This window comes from Silene latifolia, chromosome X (assembly GCF_048544455.1).
Source record: "Silene latifolia isolate original U9 population chromosome X, ASM4854445v1, whole genome shotgun sequence".
In the NCBI taxonomy this organism is placed as follows: Eukaryota; Viridiplantae; Streptophyta; class Magnoliopsida; order Caryophyllales; family Caryophyllaceae; genus Silene; species Silene latifolia.
In genome coordinates, this window is record NC_133537.1 from 25,597,919 (window position 1) to 25,610,035 (window position 12,117).

Consider the following 12,117-nt stretch of genomic DNA (forward strand, 5'->3'; position numbering starts at 1 on the left):
TACGGAAAAAAACTGATACGTGTGATTAAATCCTTTGTGTTTAAGTAATGCTGCTGAGAGAGAGTACTGAGATCAACCTCCATCAGCTTGTAGAGTTTCAAATCACAATTTTAAGCAAAAAAATTGACTTTGAACAAACACAAAGACACATGCCATTATCAAGGAGGGCATTGAGTTTGGTTAGTGTCATTATCATACAACAATCAAGTTTAGCATAATAATCATTTTTGTTGTTCATAAAATCATAGTACAATATAAGAGCTTCAAGTAAGTCATAGTCCTTAATACCAAAGAATCAAAATCGATCAAATAATGAAAGAAAAACAGAACGCTACCTTGGTTGATCCTGGTTGTGACATCCGAGGCCTCTTGAAGCTGTGAAAAAAAATGGCAGACCCCCTGTTCATCAATTACGAAAATATGATATTGAGGTAATATCTAACATAATCAAATGAGACATATAAAATCTATACAAAAAAGCCCAATAATTGCAGCATATATACAAAATACTGAGGAAAGCACATGGAATACGAATATATTGAATACAAGAGATGTGAAACGAGAAACAAACCTCAGTTCTATCCATTTCCGTCAATTTTCCTCTTTATTGTAAAAATCCCCAATTTCTAGGGTTTACTAAAGTAAAGACCTTAAACTAGCAAAACCAACCTGCAACTTTCAAAGAAACAAGTAACTTTTTCGATTAATATGCGGAATTCAAACCCTGACAAAAATAAATCCTCAAAATTTTAGAGTAATGTGAGCAAACCCTAGAAATTTCGGACCAGATGAAGAGGCGAAAAGTGATGGTGCACAGTTGCGATGCGATATACGATTTAAGGCGGTTGGTGGCGGTTCTCGACAGTCGACGAAAGACGGGTGATGGAGATTACTGATTAGTGAGGGTGATGGAGATTACTGAGTGAGGATTGAAGGGGTTTGTTCAGTTAAAAAACATGGGGGGTTGTATCTTTGTTTTGGTTTTGCTAAATAGTGAAGTACGGTGTTTATACTCCATAGATTAATAGATTAATAGGATTATTATTATTATAAAGAATAAAGGAAAAGTCAGATGGGTTTCCGATTTTTTTTTTTTTTTTTTAATAAATGTAGATAATTGTTAATATAAAAGGCGTTCTCTATTCTTTCTTTTACATAACGCTTATCTAAGAAAAGCGTTCTCTTTATTTCTAGAGAACGGTTATCCAACTGGGCCGTTCTCTATTACGCGTTACTTATTCCTTTCTTTGTAGTAGTGAAGCAGCAGCAGCAGCTAGGATTTTGGGTTTTTGATCGGGTTTTGAAGTGAAGAAGCTAAGGGATAAACGATGAGATAGAGAAGAAAGGGATGATCGAGTAAGCTAAGGGTTTGGGTTTGTCTAAAAAAAAAATGATATGGAGTAAGTATAATAGATTGACTCAGTATGCTAGTGAAAATAATTTGGGGCGGGGGAATTGTTTTCATTTTGCGCCCAAATTGAGGATTATATGGACATGGGTTGTAATTTAATCCGATGTCCATTATAATAGACATGGGTTGAAAATAGCAACCGATGTCCATATAATATAATTACATCAGACTTTTATAAAAATCCGATGTGTAAACTTATTACATCTGTTTTTTCAAAAATCCGATGTCCATCCACTGATGTCCTTGATGAATTCTGTAGTCGTGTGTTATACATCATTACTCATTTAATTGATCCGGCAGCGGAAGCAAATGGAATCAATCAAATATTTTCAACTTGATTGAACTAGTCATGAATCTTATCAACATAAGACTTCTTATTTGACGCTAATATCATGTGGATTTATCTCCATAAATCTAGACATTAAAGATGTATTATATATCTCCAAGTCTTAAATCATTCCCAATGATCAATATGTCATCCACATGTTAGACTAATTAAAATTACCGTAACTCCCACTAAACTTTATGTATAAACACAACTTCTCGACCTATCGAGGAATGTTTTATCACATGATCAAAACATTGATTCCAACTCATTGATGTCCTACTTAAGACCCTCTCTTAAGTTTCACATTATCTTAGGATGCCAAGAATCTACAAAACTCAAGACATGTATTGAATACATTCCTTTTAATTAAAGAAGTGGGTTTTAGATTCACTCGCTATATATATCTCATAATGAAACACAATCCCTAAGAAGATCCAAATAGACTTAAGCATTTCAACTAGTGCAAAACCCTTTGCTACCAATCAAGCTTTGATATCTAACAATTCACTTGGAATTTATTTCGGATTTTCATGGCTCTAAGCCTTGTATTGAGTTGTGACTTAAACACTCTCATGTAAGTCATATGTTCATTACTTTCCAGAAGTAATCAACTTGAATCAAACAATTTCTTTGTAAGTTGCAAGCTCTTTACTTTCTAAAAGTAACACTAATTCATCATCTTCAACAAGTGATGACTTTAACCTCCTAGGTTTTGAAGAAACAACGTCTTACACAAAACATCTCATGTAGCCAAGAAAGACCAGTTTCTTGCGACATAACATTCTTTGTGGCTCTTGAATAATTTCTCCCACTCTGTCTTCTAGAAATAAACTTGTATTCTAGAAAGACAGCTTCACGAGCCACAAACCCGTTGTACTCGTGATTATAGTAAGGAAAAATGAGCATTTGTTTCTTTTAAAAACTTACAAACATGGTACCCTACCATTTCATATCTCATATGATTCGTTTTAGATTTAGTGGAAAAATAATTTAGACAAAATGATAAAATCCCCAAAAGGATCAAGTAACTCAAAGTAACTTGATTAAAGTCCAAACCATATCGAATAGCGTTTGATTTCTTTATCCAACCACACATTATCCCATAATGCGTGCTAAGAGAGATTAATTTGTGATACTATATCACATTTCCTTTGGCTTATATCAAAGTCTTCACTTTGATAATCCCATCACGACTAAATCGTAATTTCTGGAACTCTTTGAACTTCTTCAAAGATTTCTCTATTTACCTTATTAAGTGAACACATTAGTGTGAACTTAAATCGTTGGTAAAAGAAAATGATCAACCTATTCTGGATCAATGATTTACAACCTCGATCTCCTTTTCAACCAAAAGCACGAGACATCTTGCTTTGAATACAAGATACGCATATACCATAAGATTAACAATCTAGTGATTCCAAGAGTACTCGATAACTCTTTGCGTTCATCGTTCCAGAATTTAAAGTTTAATCTTGGGTTACCAATTTGAGTCTTGCATCATCTACATGATATATCATTCTAGTTTGGTTTAGAATATAATCACCTTGATAATGGGCTAGCCATACATCAAATCATGGTGTATAGGGTCATAAAAGTGAAACCTCTTTTGTATCTTAACAAGTTTATATTCTTATTTAGAGTTTATTCACTTAATAGTCATAATTAAGGTATAAATCTAAACCCAAAACTAGATTGAGTACACAATGACTCTATCTCTCGACATCATTATTGCTAGTCGTCATATTCTAATCATCCTATGTATTAAATACAATGATGAAAACCACCACCGGTTTCTAATATTGACGAAGTAGTACTAGCAAAATTTATGTTAATCAAATAAACATTTAAAGAAGAAGGTCCCATTAGATGTCCCACAACTAACTTGCTGATTCTTCAATAATTTGGGGTAGTTTCCTTTCTAGCGTCCAACAATTAAGACAATGGAAACTTTATTGGTCGTGATTGATAGGTTTAGTATCGTTATTTTCAATAACTTTACTTTTAACATTACCTTGTATCAATTCCATTCTAATTTTACTTCTTTGAACCTCGTACTTTTCTTAAAGGTTAAGAGAATGCTCCCACTCATTTCAATGAGTCTTTGCTTAGAGAAGCAAAATTGAATTTCATGAAGACTACTCTTCAATTCATTTATTTAGTCTTAAAACTTTCATTAAAGTGGTTGCGGTATTTTGATCAATTTCGATTTCCAACAAATCTAGTTACCAAAATGATGTAACGTTTCAAAGTACCTAATTCAATTAAGCATATGAGAAACAATTCATTGTAAGTAGATATGTTAGCCAAGAATCAAAAACCCTTTTGATCACGAATAACTTTTATCTATACTCTTCACAAGAGATCCTTTCAATGGATAATACGATGTTTTTAGAAGAAAATTCAAATTTTGTCTTTCGTTACGATGTTTTAATGGAGATTTGAATTAAAATCGAAATGATATCGTATAAATTGAGGTAAAGAAATAGAGCAATATGATAACGGAATAATGAAAACAAGACATTCATCGTTATAATAATACATGTAAATAATTTAACAAGATATGAGCATTTATATAGTGACCTCTACCCAACTATTATAAATGATTCCAAGATCCAAATCCATATTAACTTGGGCACGGTGTAGCCGATTCATCCCTTATCAATATAACTCGGTGGATTAACTCTTTAATCGATTCTATTTTTAGAACTCTTGGTAGATAAAATTACATTAATATTTATCTTTAGCCCAAAACACATCCGGCTATGGCCGAGAATACTTTTGTTGAGTTCAACCCAAATTTCGAATAAATGTGTCCATGATCCAAATTCACATTAACTTGGGCACGGTGTAGCCGATTCATCCCTTATCAACATGAATTCGGTGGATAGACATTTATCATCCACTTCCCCTACGTAACAAAGTTTGTACCCCGGTGTGGCCGAGCGCACTCCCTCACAAAATAAGTTTTCATGGTTTCTACCTTTTGGTAAGGCGAAGTCTCAATTGTTTATTTTAGCGAGAGGTCATGTCAATTTATTATCTATCACGTTTAAGTAAACTAAAGCGGTGAACTACGATAATTGTAATTGACACGGTCGATAAACTCGATATAAAAATGCATGTTTAGTTATGGCCATTTAGCGATGCATGCAACATATAAATAAAATGCAAAGCATAAAAATAAAATCCTAGTATGGCCTTCCTAAAATAGTAAATTTAATAAACTATTACAAATTCGGAAAGCAACTCCTTTGATCCCTTGAACTTCGGTCTTGGCACGCACTTCAAGGCAACACTTTCTTTGATGGATCGCCTTCTCGAATGGCACCGTCTTCAAGGAACTCCGGAATAATTAAATTACAAAATGAATTACATAATTTTCTATTATACATTTGTAATTAAAAATAAATCTATTAAATTACAAAAATTACATAAAATTAAAATATGACAATCATAAATAAAATGCAGCATTATAATATGTATGAACATGCTAGATTTTATGCTAAATCGCCTTTTAAGAGCCAATATCGTATATTTATCGGTTTTCATGGATTTGCGTGATTATAACTTGTTAAAATCACAATAATTACATAAATTCATATTTATGTACAAGTTAATTACCCTAACCATCTTAGGACTCAAAAATTAGTCTTCACTAACATTTTGACAATAATTAAACTTGATTTCTTAATATTGTTCATAAATGGACCCAAAAATACAAAATTATTCTATAAACTTCAAATTAAATTATAAAAATTTCAAATAATTTCGAAATTTGAAATTTAAACTCATGAACATTCTGGAAAAATACCATGACACTCATAATGTTCAAAACTTAGGTTAAAAATTTCGAAAATTTATCGAGAAAAACAATGTTGCGGTTTATCGGTTTTAACAATTATGACCATAAAAATATGAGAAAAATTATTTTCATCAACTTTTCACTTTTATATCTGAAATATATGATAAAATGCAACATGTGACGTTTTTCCTTTAGTCATGAAGTATGTTTTAGCATTATTACTAATTATAGTCACTATTTATGTGATGTTTCATCAAAAATTCATAAATCATGCAAAAAGACTTCATTATAGCCAAATATTTTACACACATCTTGTAAAATTTCATGTGACAACATACTAAATTTCCATGACCAGATTCGAAATATAACTCATATTAACCTATTTACCCATTTAAATACGATTTTAACTTATAAAATTCATATTTCGAGCAAAAGAACTTATTTTAACATGAAAATTTTCAGGCCATCAGTAGATAATATATGTGAAAACATATCCAAAATCAACTGGAAAATTCGAAGTTTAGCTATTTTTCGTCCAAAAATGACATTTTTCTCATATAAATCATATTTTAATGCCAATAATATATAAAATGAACAATAAAAAATCCATAAATCGTCCCATATGACCTAAAATCTATTTAGGACCAGAAACGTTTAACATGCAAAATTATTTCGTGATTTATCTTCATAAATCCTAAATTTCAAGTTTTTTTCGTTAATCATATTATCTCAGAAAAATGATCTCGATCTTGCATGCAACAACCATAATGCTCTGATACCACTTGAAGGAAATCATATTTTAAATATCACATATTTTAGTTTAAAGTTTTAGTCATAAAAACTTAAGGATCTTATGCATGCAAAACATATAAATAAGTGTAGAGGAAAACCGGTTCCTTACATTGAATATTTCGGTTTATGGACACAAGTAAGGTCTCCTACCTTCACTTGTTCTTGAGCTATGATGAGTAATAGGATGATCCTCCAAAGACTTCAAGTATAGAAGCCACTCCTCTTGATTGCACCCAAGATTATCCCTTATCTCTACTAAATAATATGTGCTAGATATTTATTTAGTAGTTTACCTTAAAATTTATTACTAATACTCATATATTACACTTATAATATTAGTAATCTTTTATGAACAATTTGAATCAAAAATATCATGTTTTGATGAAGAAAAAGATGAATATGTGAGAGAAGAAAACTTTGCATGTCTTTTGAATAGACAAGCATAAAGAGAATGAGTAGAGGAAAAATAAAATCCTCTAAAAAGAGGAGGGTCACGGTTATGGGAGGTACATGACCAATATATGGTCCTTCCCTTTTTACTTTTGTTCTTATCTAAACCTTAGGCATGTAAGGCTAGGTAAGTAGTGTCATGATGGTGTTATTTTAGCTTATTAAAATAAACTACCACCATCCACTAAACCCTCTTTATTTTGGTCCATATTCATAAAACGGACTACCATTTTATTTTGTCAATTTGTCATTTGTCACACAATATGTCACATGTAGTATGTTACATGTTATTAATTAATTCTAATGCATATTTATCACATGAATATCATTTTATAAATTAATTAAATTACATTCAACAAATTTACTAGTGATACTTGATCACATAAATAAAATGGGTCATTTAATTATAATTCACAACATCTTGTAATTATAATTAACCATTCATTCTTATCTCTATCGTTTCTCAAACAATAAGCAATTTTAGTAATAAAGCATTTATATTACTAAAATAAATCTTATTTAATCCCGTTACAATAAGATATCAATATTCTCTCTCACTAATTGAATTGTTCAATTTTAAGGAATTGATCAACTTGTATCGTCATACAATTAATCAACTTTACAGATTAGGGCGTCGTCCTTTAGGTGTGACCTTAAGGGATCAACTGACCACCACCGTCCCACGATAGTAACGTCAAACTCTAGCAAGCCAATCGTTACCGATTAATGTTGATCAGTTGACTATATAATGAATCATTGTGATTGCATTATTGTCGGGGACACTCCAACACTAACAATATCACACAGTATACAAAACAGGGTCACAGCTAAAAGTAATTTCAATGTCTTACCATATCTGAAAAAGATTCGTCATAAACAGTTGACCACGTATCCCATGAGACATTTACATCTGCCTTAATTTTTGACAATTCATCAAAATCATCTTCATCTGCTTTCAAGAGTTTCTCTATATCACCCTGTTGTTCAAAAGGACATTTGATTAGTCTCAATGACAGATTTTTAAAGTACCTTATTTAAATAATGATAAACAAAAAGTTTTTTTTTCCATACTGAGTGGGCAAGGCCGTAAAAAATCCTTGTCGGCATGTTGTTGTCCTTTTGCGCCTTTTGAAACTTATTGAGCAATATTGCCCATGACTCAATGACCACTGCTTCTATCATAGTTTCAGGCAGCAAAGACTCAATATCGCCTTTTTGTATACAAGGGAAAGTTCCAAAGTTGCACACCACTTCTCTATACAATTTTGCAAAAATATTAACATATTAGATTTCCAGCTATAATATCACTATTATCATGTAATAATATCATACTGTTTATAAAACAATATCACAACTAAAATATTTATTTAATTTTAAGGAACAATATCAACACTCAGTTCTAAGAATATCACATAGTATACACAACAGTATCACAGCTAAAAGCACTTGATTTGTTGTTGTAAATATATCATTATTATAGCTAGTATGGATCAGATTAAGTCATGTCTTAAATTTTAAAAAAATAGTTTAAAGGAGGACTTACGACTTGGTAATTGTATGATCGTTAAGAAAGCAATAATCCATGACCTCCTTGCGATGCTTCAACACATTCTCAAATAAATGGTCGTTTTTAAACATTGATTCCGAAACAAGCTGAGCATCTTTGTCCGGCAAACCACAGTCCAAAGTATAACCCAAATTATGAGGTATCATATCTGTTTTGTGTGGATTTTGCGCAAGGCGAAATTAGGTCAGGATAGATTTAGGTAGGGTTAACTAGCTCTAGTTAGTCTATAAATCAGGACGTCAGGTGAAATGCAGAAGTAAAAGTACAATAAAAAGAACAATAATTAGACAAAGGATTTTGTACGTGGAAAACCCTTAAATGGGAAAAAACCACAGGCACCAAGCCAGGAGAGGATTTCACTATTGTATTGAGAATTTAGCACAATGGGATGTAATTATCTTTAAAAGTAGTATGAGAATATCGTATGCTATATTTTGTCTTGTATGCGTCTTCTGCCTCCAAATGATTTCCAAATGCTCCTTTTTATAGTCATATGCTGAACGACTGGTAAATCTCCTCATTAATGCTGAATATTCTGTATTAATTACCCGTAATAATATCCATTAATACGCCTTTAATTACTGCTTTAATTGCTGAATCTTCCCATTTAATGTTGTGCGCGTAATCTTCTTATAATATGATCTCCTGGTCTGATATCGTCCTAATATTTCGACTGTTGTCTTCTCCATGGCATGGCGCCTATCTTCATGTATCCTGGTAGCTTGACATCCTGACACCCTGATAGTCAGGCCAAGGCAAGATATTGATCAGGGATATCTGCGGATTTTCAGGCCCAACAATTGCCCCTTATCTCCTTATTTTCGATGTGTCAGGACAAAAAATACGGAGATAACTTCTAATGACGGAAAACTGCTTAACGGTTGATTTGTGACTAACCGGCTTCTGTAACAGCTAGTTGTTCAGTTCATGCCGCGTGTTATTTTTACTGCAACCTCTTTAATGATTATTCATCCAACTTGCGGTTGAAACCCTAGTTTCACCCACTATAAATACCCCCTTACTTCATTAAGTTAATCTTCACCAAAAAATCAACTTTGCCTTCTTCTAATAATTCTCTTCTTCAACTTCCTTAATTCCCAGTTTTTAGTCTTTGTTTAATTTCTAATAATCTCTCAAAAAATGGCCGCAAAAAAAAAAAAGAAATCTACCAGGGCGATAGCTCCTGAAACTCCAACTGCTCAAAACCCTGAAGAAACTACTTCTGAGAATATTCCTTCATCTTCTGCTGCTCAACCTCCTGTGATTGGTAAAACGAATGATTCTCCTCTTGAGATGATTTCAATCTTCCACGGTGATTTCCAATTCAAACCCATAAAAGCTTTGAAAGATGATCAGTCTCTCTCAAATCGCCTGAAGCCTGAATTTGAGAAGGTGCTAAAAGATATGGGAATCATTCCTGCTGAATCTGAAGTTTGGATTTCTGAAAGTTCTCCTATCAGGGCTGACTGGGCTTGTCCTGGTTGGTTCTGTATTCATGACTGGGCCTTCAGGGCAGGTTGTAAGCTTCCTTTCTCTCCTCTTATGGTGGAGGTTATTAAAGAAATTGGTGTCCCTTCTTATCAACTGATGCTTATGGTGTGGAAAGTGGCCTGCTCCGTTGAGTATCTCTGCAAAAAGCATAATATTTCTTTTTCTCTTGATGATTGAAAGCCTGCTATGCTGTCAAGACCAATAGCCCTGGCCGTATAAGCTTTAAGGTCAGGGCTTCCACTACTCCCTTTCTCAGCAATCTGGACAGTGGCCATGACAAGAATTGGGCTGCTGGGTACATGTTTATCAGGACCAATTCTGTGGGTCCTGATCTAGCATATTTGAACTATGAAGCTTGTGTTGCTGGTGAGTATTTTAACTTTTCTCTTATCCTGCATGTTTTATTCGTTAGTAAAAAATAAAATTATATTGAATCATACCTCTTGTGTGCGCAGTTGATGACTGGGTTACTGAAACTAAGTACCCTACAACAAACATTTCTGCTTTCCTTGTTATTCCTCCTTTGGAGAGGTCTTGGCCTCTTTGTTGTGGGGGTGGCCATCTTCCTCGCTGCTTGAATGCTGATGGTACTGTTAGGGTGCCTAAACCTTCAAAGGCTGTTAGTGCTTCCACTTCAGGCAGTAAGTCTATTTTTTTTTCCCCTTTCTTTCTATTTTTGGGTCTTTTATGATATTTAGTTTATATTTGCTAATGTAGTGTTTCGTGTTATAGCTACCAGGTCATCTACTCGCCTTGCCAGATTTGGTATGACTGACCTCTCAGCCAGGCTGGCTAAGCTCAAGGAGGAAGGCTCCCAGGGAAGCGGAGATGCTGAGCCTGTTATTAATTTAACTGATTTGCCTGATGCTTCCAAGGTCTCTACTGTTCCTGCTGCCTCTGCTGAAATAAGTTCAGCAGCCCAGAAAAGAAAAATTGAAGATGTTGATATATCTGCCCCAGTCAGGGAGGTGAAAGCCAGGGTGGATAACGTGGAGGCTACCAAAGTGAAGATTAGGGATTATGCTGCTTCCAAGTCAGATGTCATGCTCACTCTTGACCCTGTTGAGACTGCTACCCAGGCGGTTGCTTCAGTGGACCACTCTGTCAGCCTTCTGGCAAGTGCCTTGGTTGCTGTGTGGGAGGTATGCTACTTTTATTATTGTGTGTATTTTGTAATATGTGTATTTTATTTGGATGTTTATGATATAATATTCATATTATTCTTTTTGCTTTTGGTCAGGGTGTTGCGGCCTGTCTCCATAATGCTTATCAGGCTACTTCTCTGGTAGCTAGGATTGATCTGATGAGATCAGATTATGATAGGCTGAGGTCTGAACTGGACTTTGCATGGGCTCATCTGGCTGCTAAAGCTGCTGACTTGGAGAGGGTACAGGCTGAGAAGGATGCTGTTAAGGCTGAGGCAGATTCAAATAAACAGCTTTTGCAGGAGGCGCTGGACAGAAATGAAGAGCTCACCCAGGAGAGGGATGATTTGGAGTTTAAGCTTGATGATGCCCCCCTTTACTTTTATATTAAGGGGAAGGTGGCTGCTATATTGGAGCCTGTCGAGGCCAGGGCAAAAGGGAACCCTGAAGCTGAGATGGCTTTTACTGCTTCAAAGTCTCCTGATCTGCATAACATGGGGAATGAACAGGAGGTCGATTCTCCAGGGGAGCAAGATGTTGACGTTGATCCGGCTAAGAGTGAGAGTGCTGATGCTGTTTCCAAGGAGAAGCAGTAATTTGATTTTTCTTTGTTGGTATTTGGCCCATCCAGGGGGTGTCCCTGGACAAACAATTTTATTTTCTCTGTTTCTGTTCAGGTCAGGGAGATTATCCCTGGCCTTTATGAATATTTTGGTGCCTTTGCCCCAGGGGGTAACGGCTTTGTTAATATGGCCTTCCTTGGCTAATCTTGCTTATTTCCTGTCGTTCTGTTTGCTTTTGATTTTTTGAACCTGTGAACTTTGTTTTTCCAATTCTGTCGGACCTGTCAAAAATCTTTATTTTGTTAACCTATAAGACATTTTTTGAACTTGTCCTGTTATTTGAGCTGTCGTGAGTAATTCAACCAAGTATGGTTTTAGCCATAGTGGTTGAAGGGATGGGAAAACCGGCCTGACTAGAGGGCTTAGTACTTGGCCTGACATGAGGGCTTTTTGGACTAAATGGTCGTGATGGCACACCCTTCCACCGTCTTGCTGCGTCCAGCCGTTTGTAAACATGTGCAGTAAACCTAGTCAGGTCAGGCAATTATTTCATGCCTGATTGGTCATG

The 12,117-nt window shown here is 34.5% G+C and overlaps 1 long non-coding RNA gene across 1 annotated transcript; it reads right to left on the reverse strand.

The window, feature by feature from the left end:
• Positions 1–335: 335 nt before the first annotated feature.
• On the reverse strand, positions 336–996 carry LOC141621305 (uncharacterized). The gene is made up of 3 exons (XR_012532208.1): positions 770–996; positions 572–669; positions 336–399 (listed from the first exon to the last, which is right to left on the reverse strand). It is a non-coding gene; the product is annotated as an uncharacterized LOC141621305 (long non-coding RNA).
• Between the last annotated feature and the right edge of the window lie 11,121 nt (positions 997–12,117).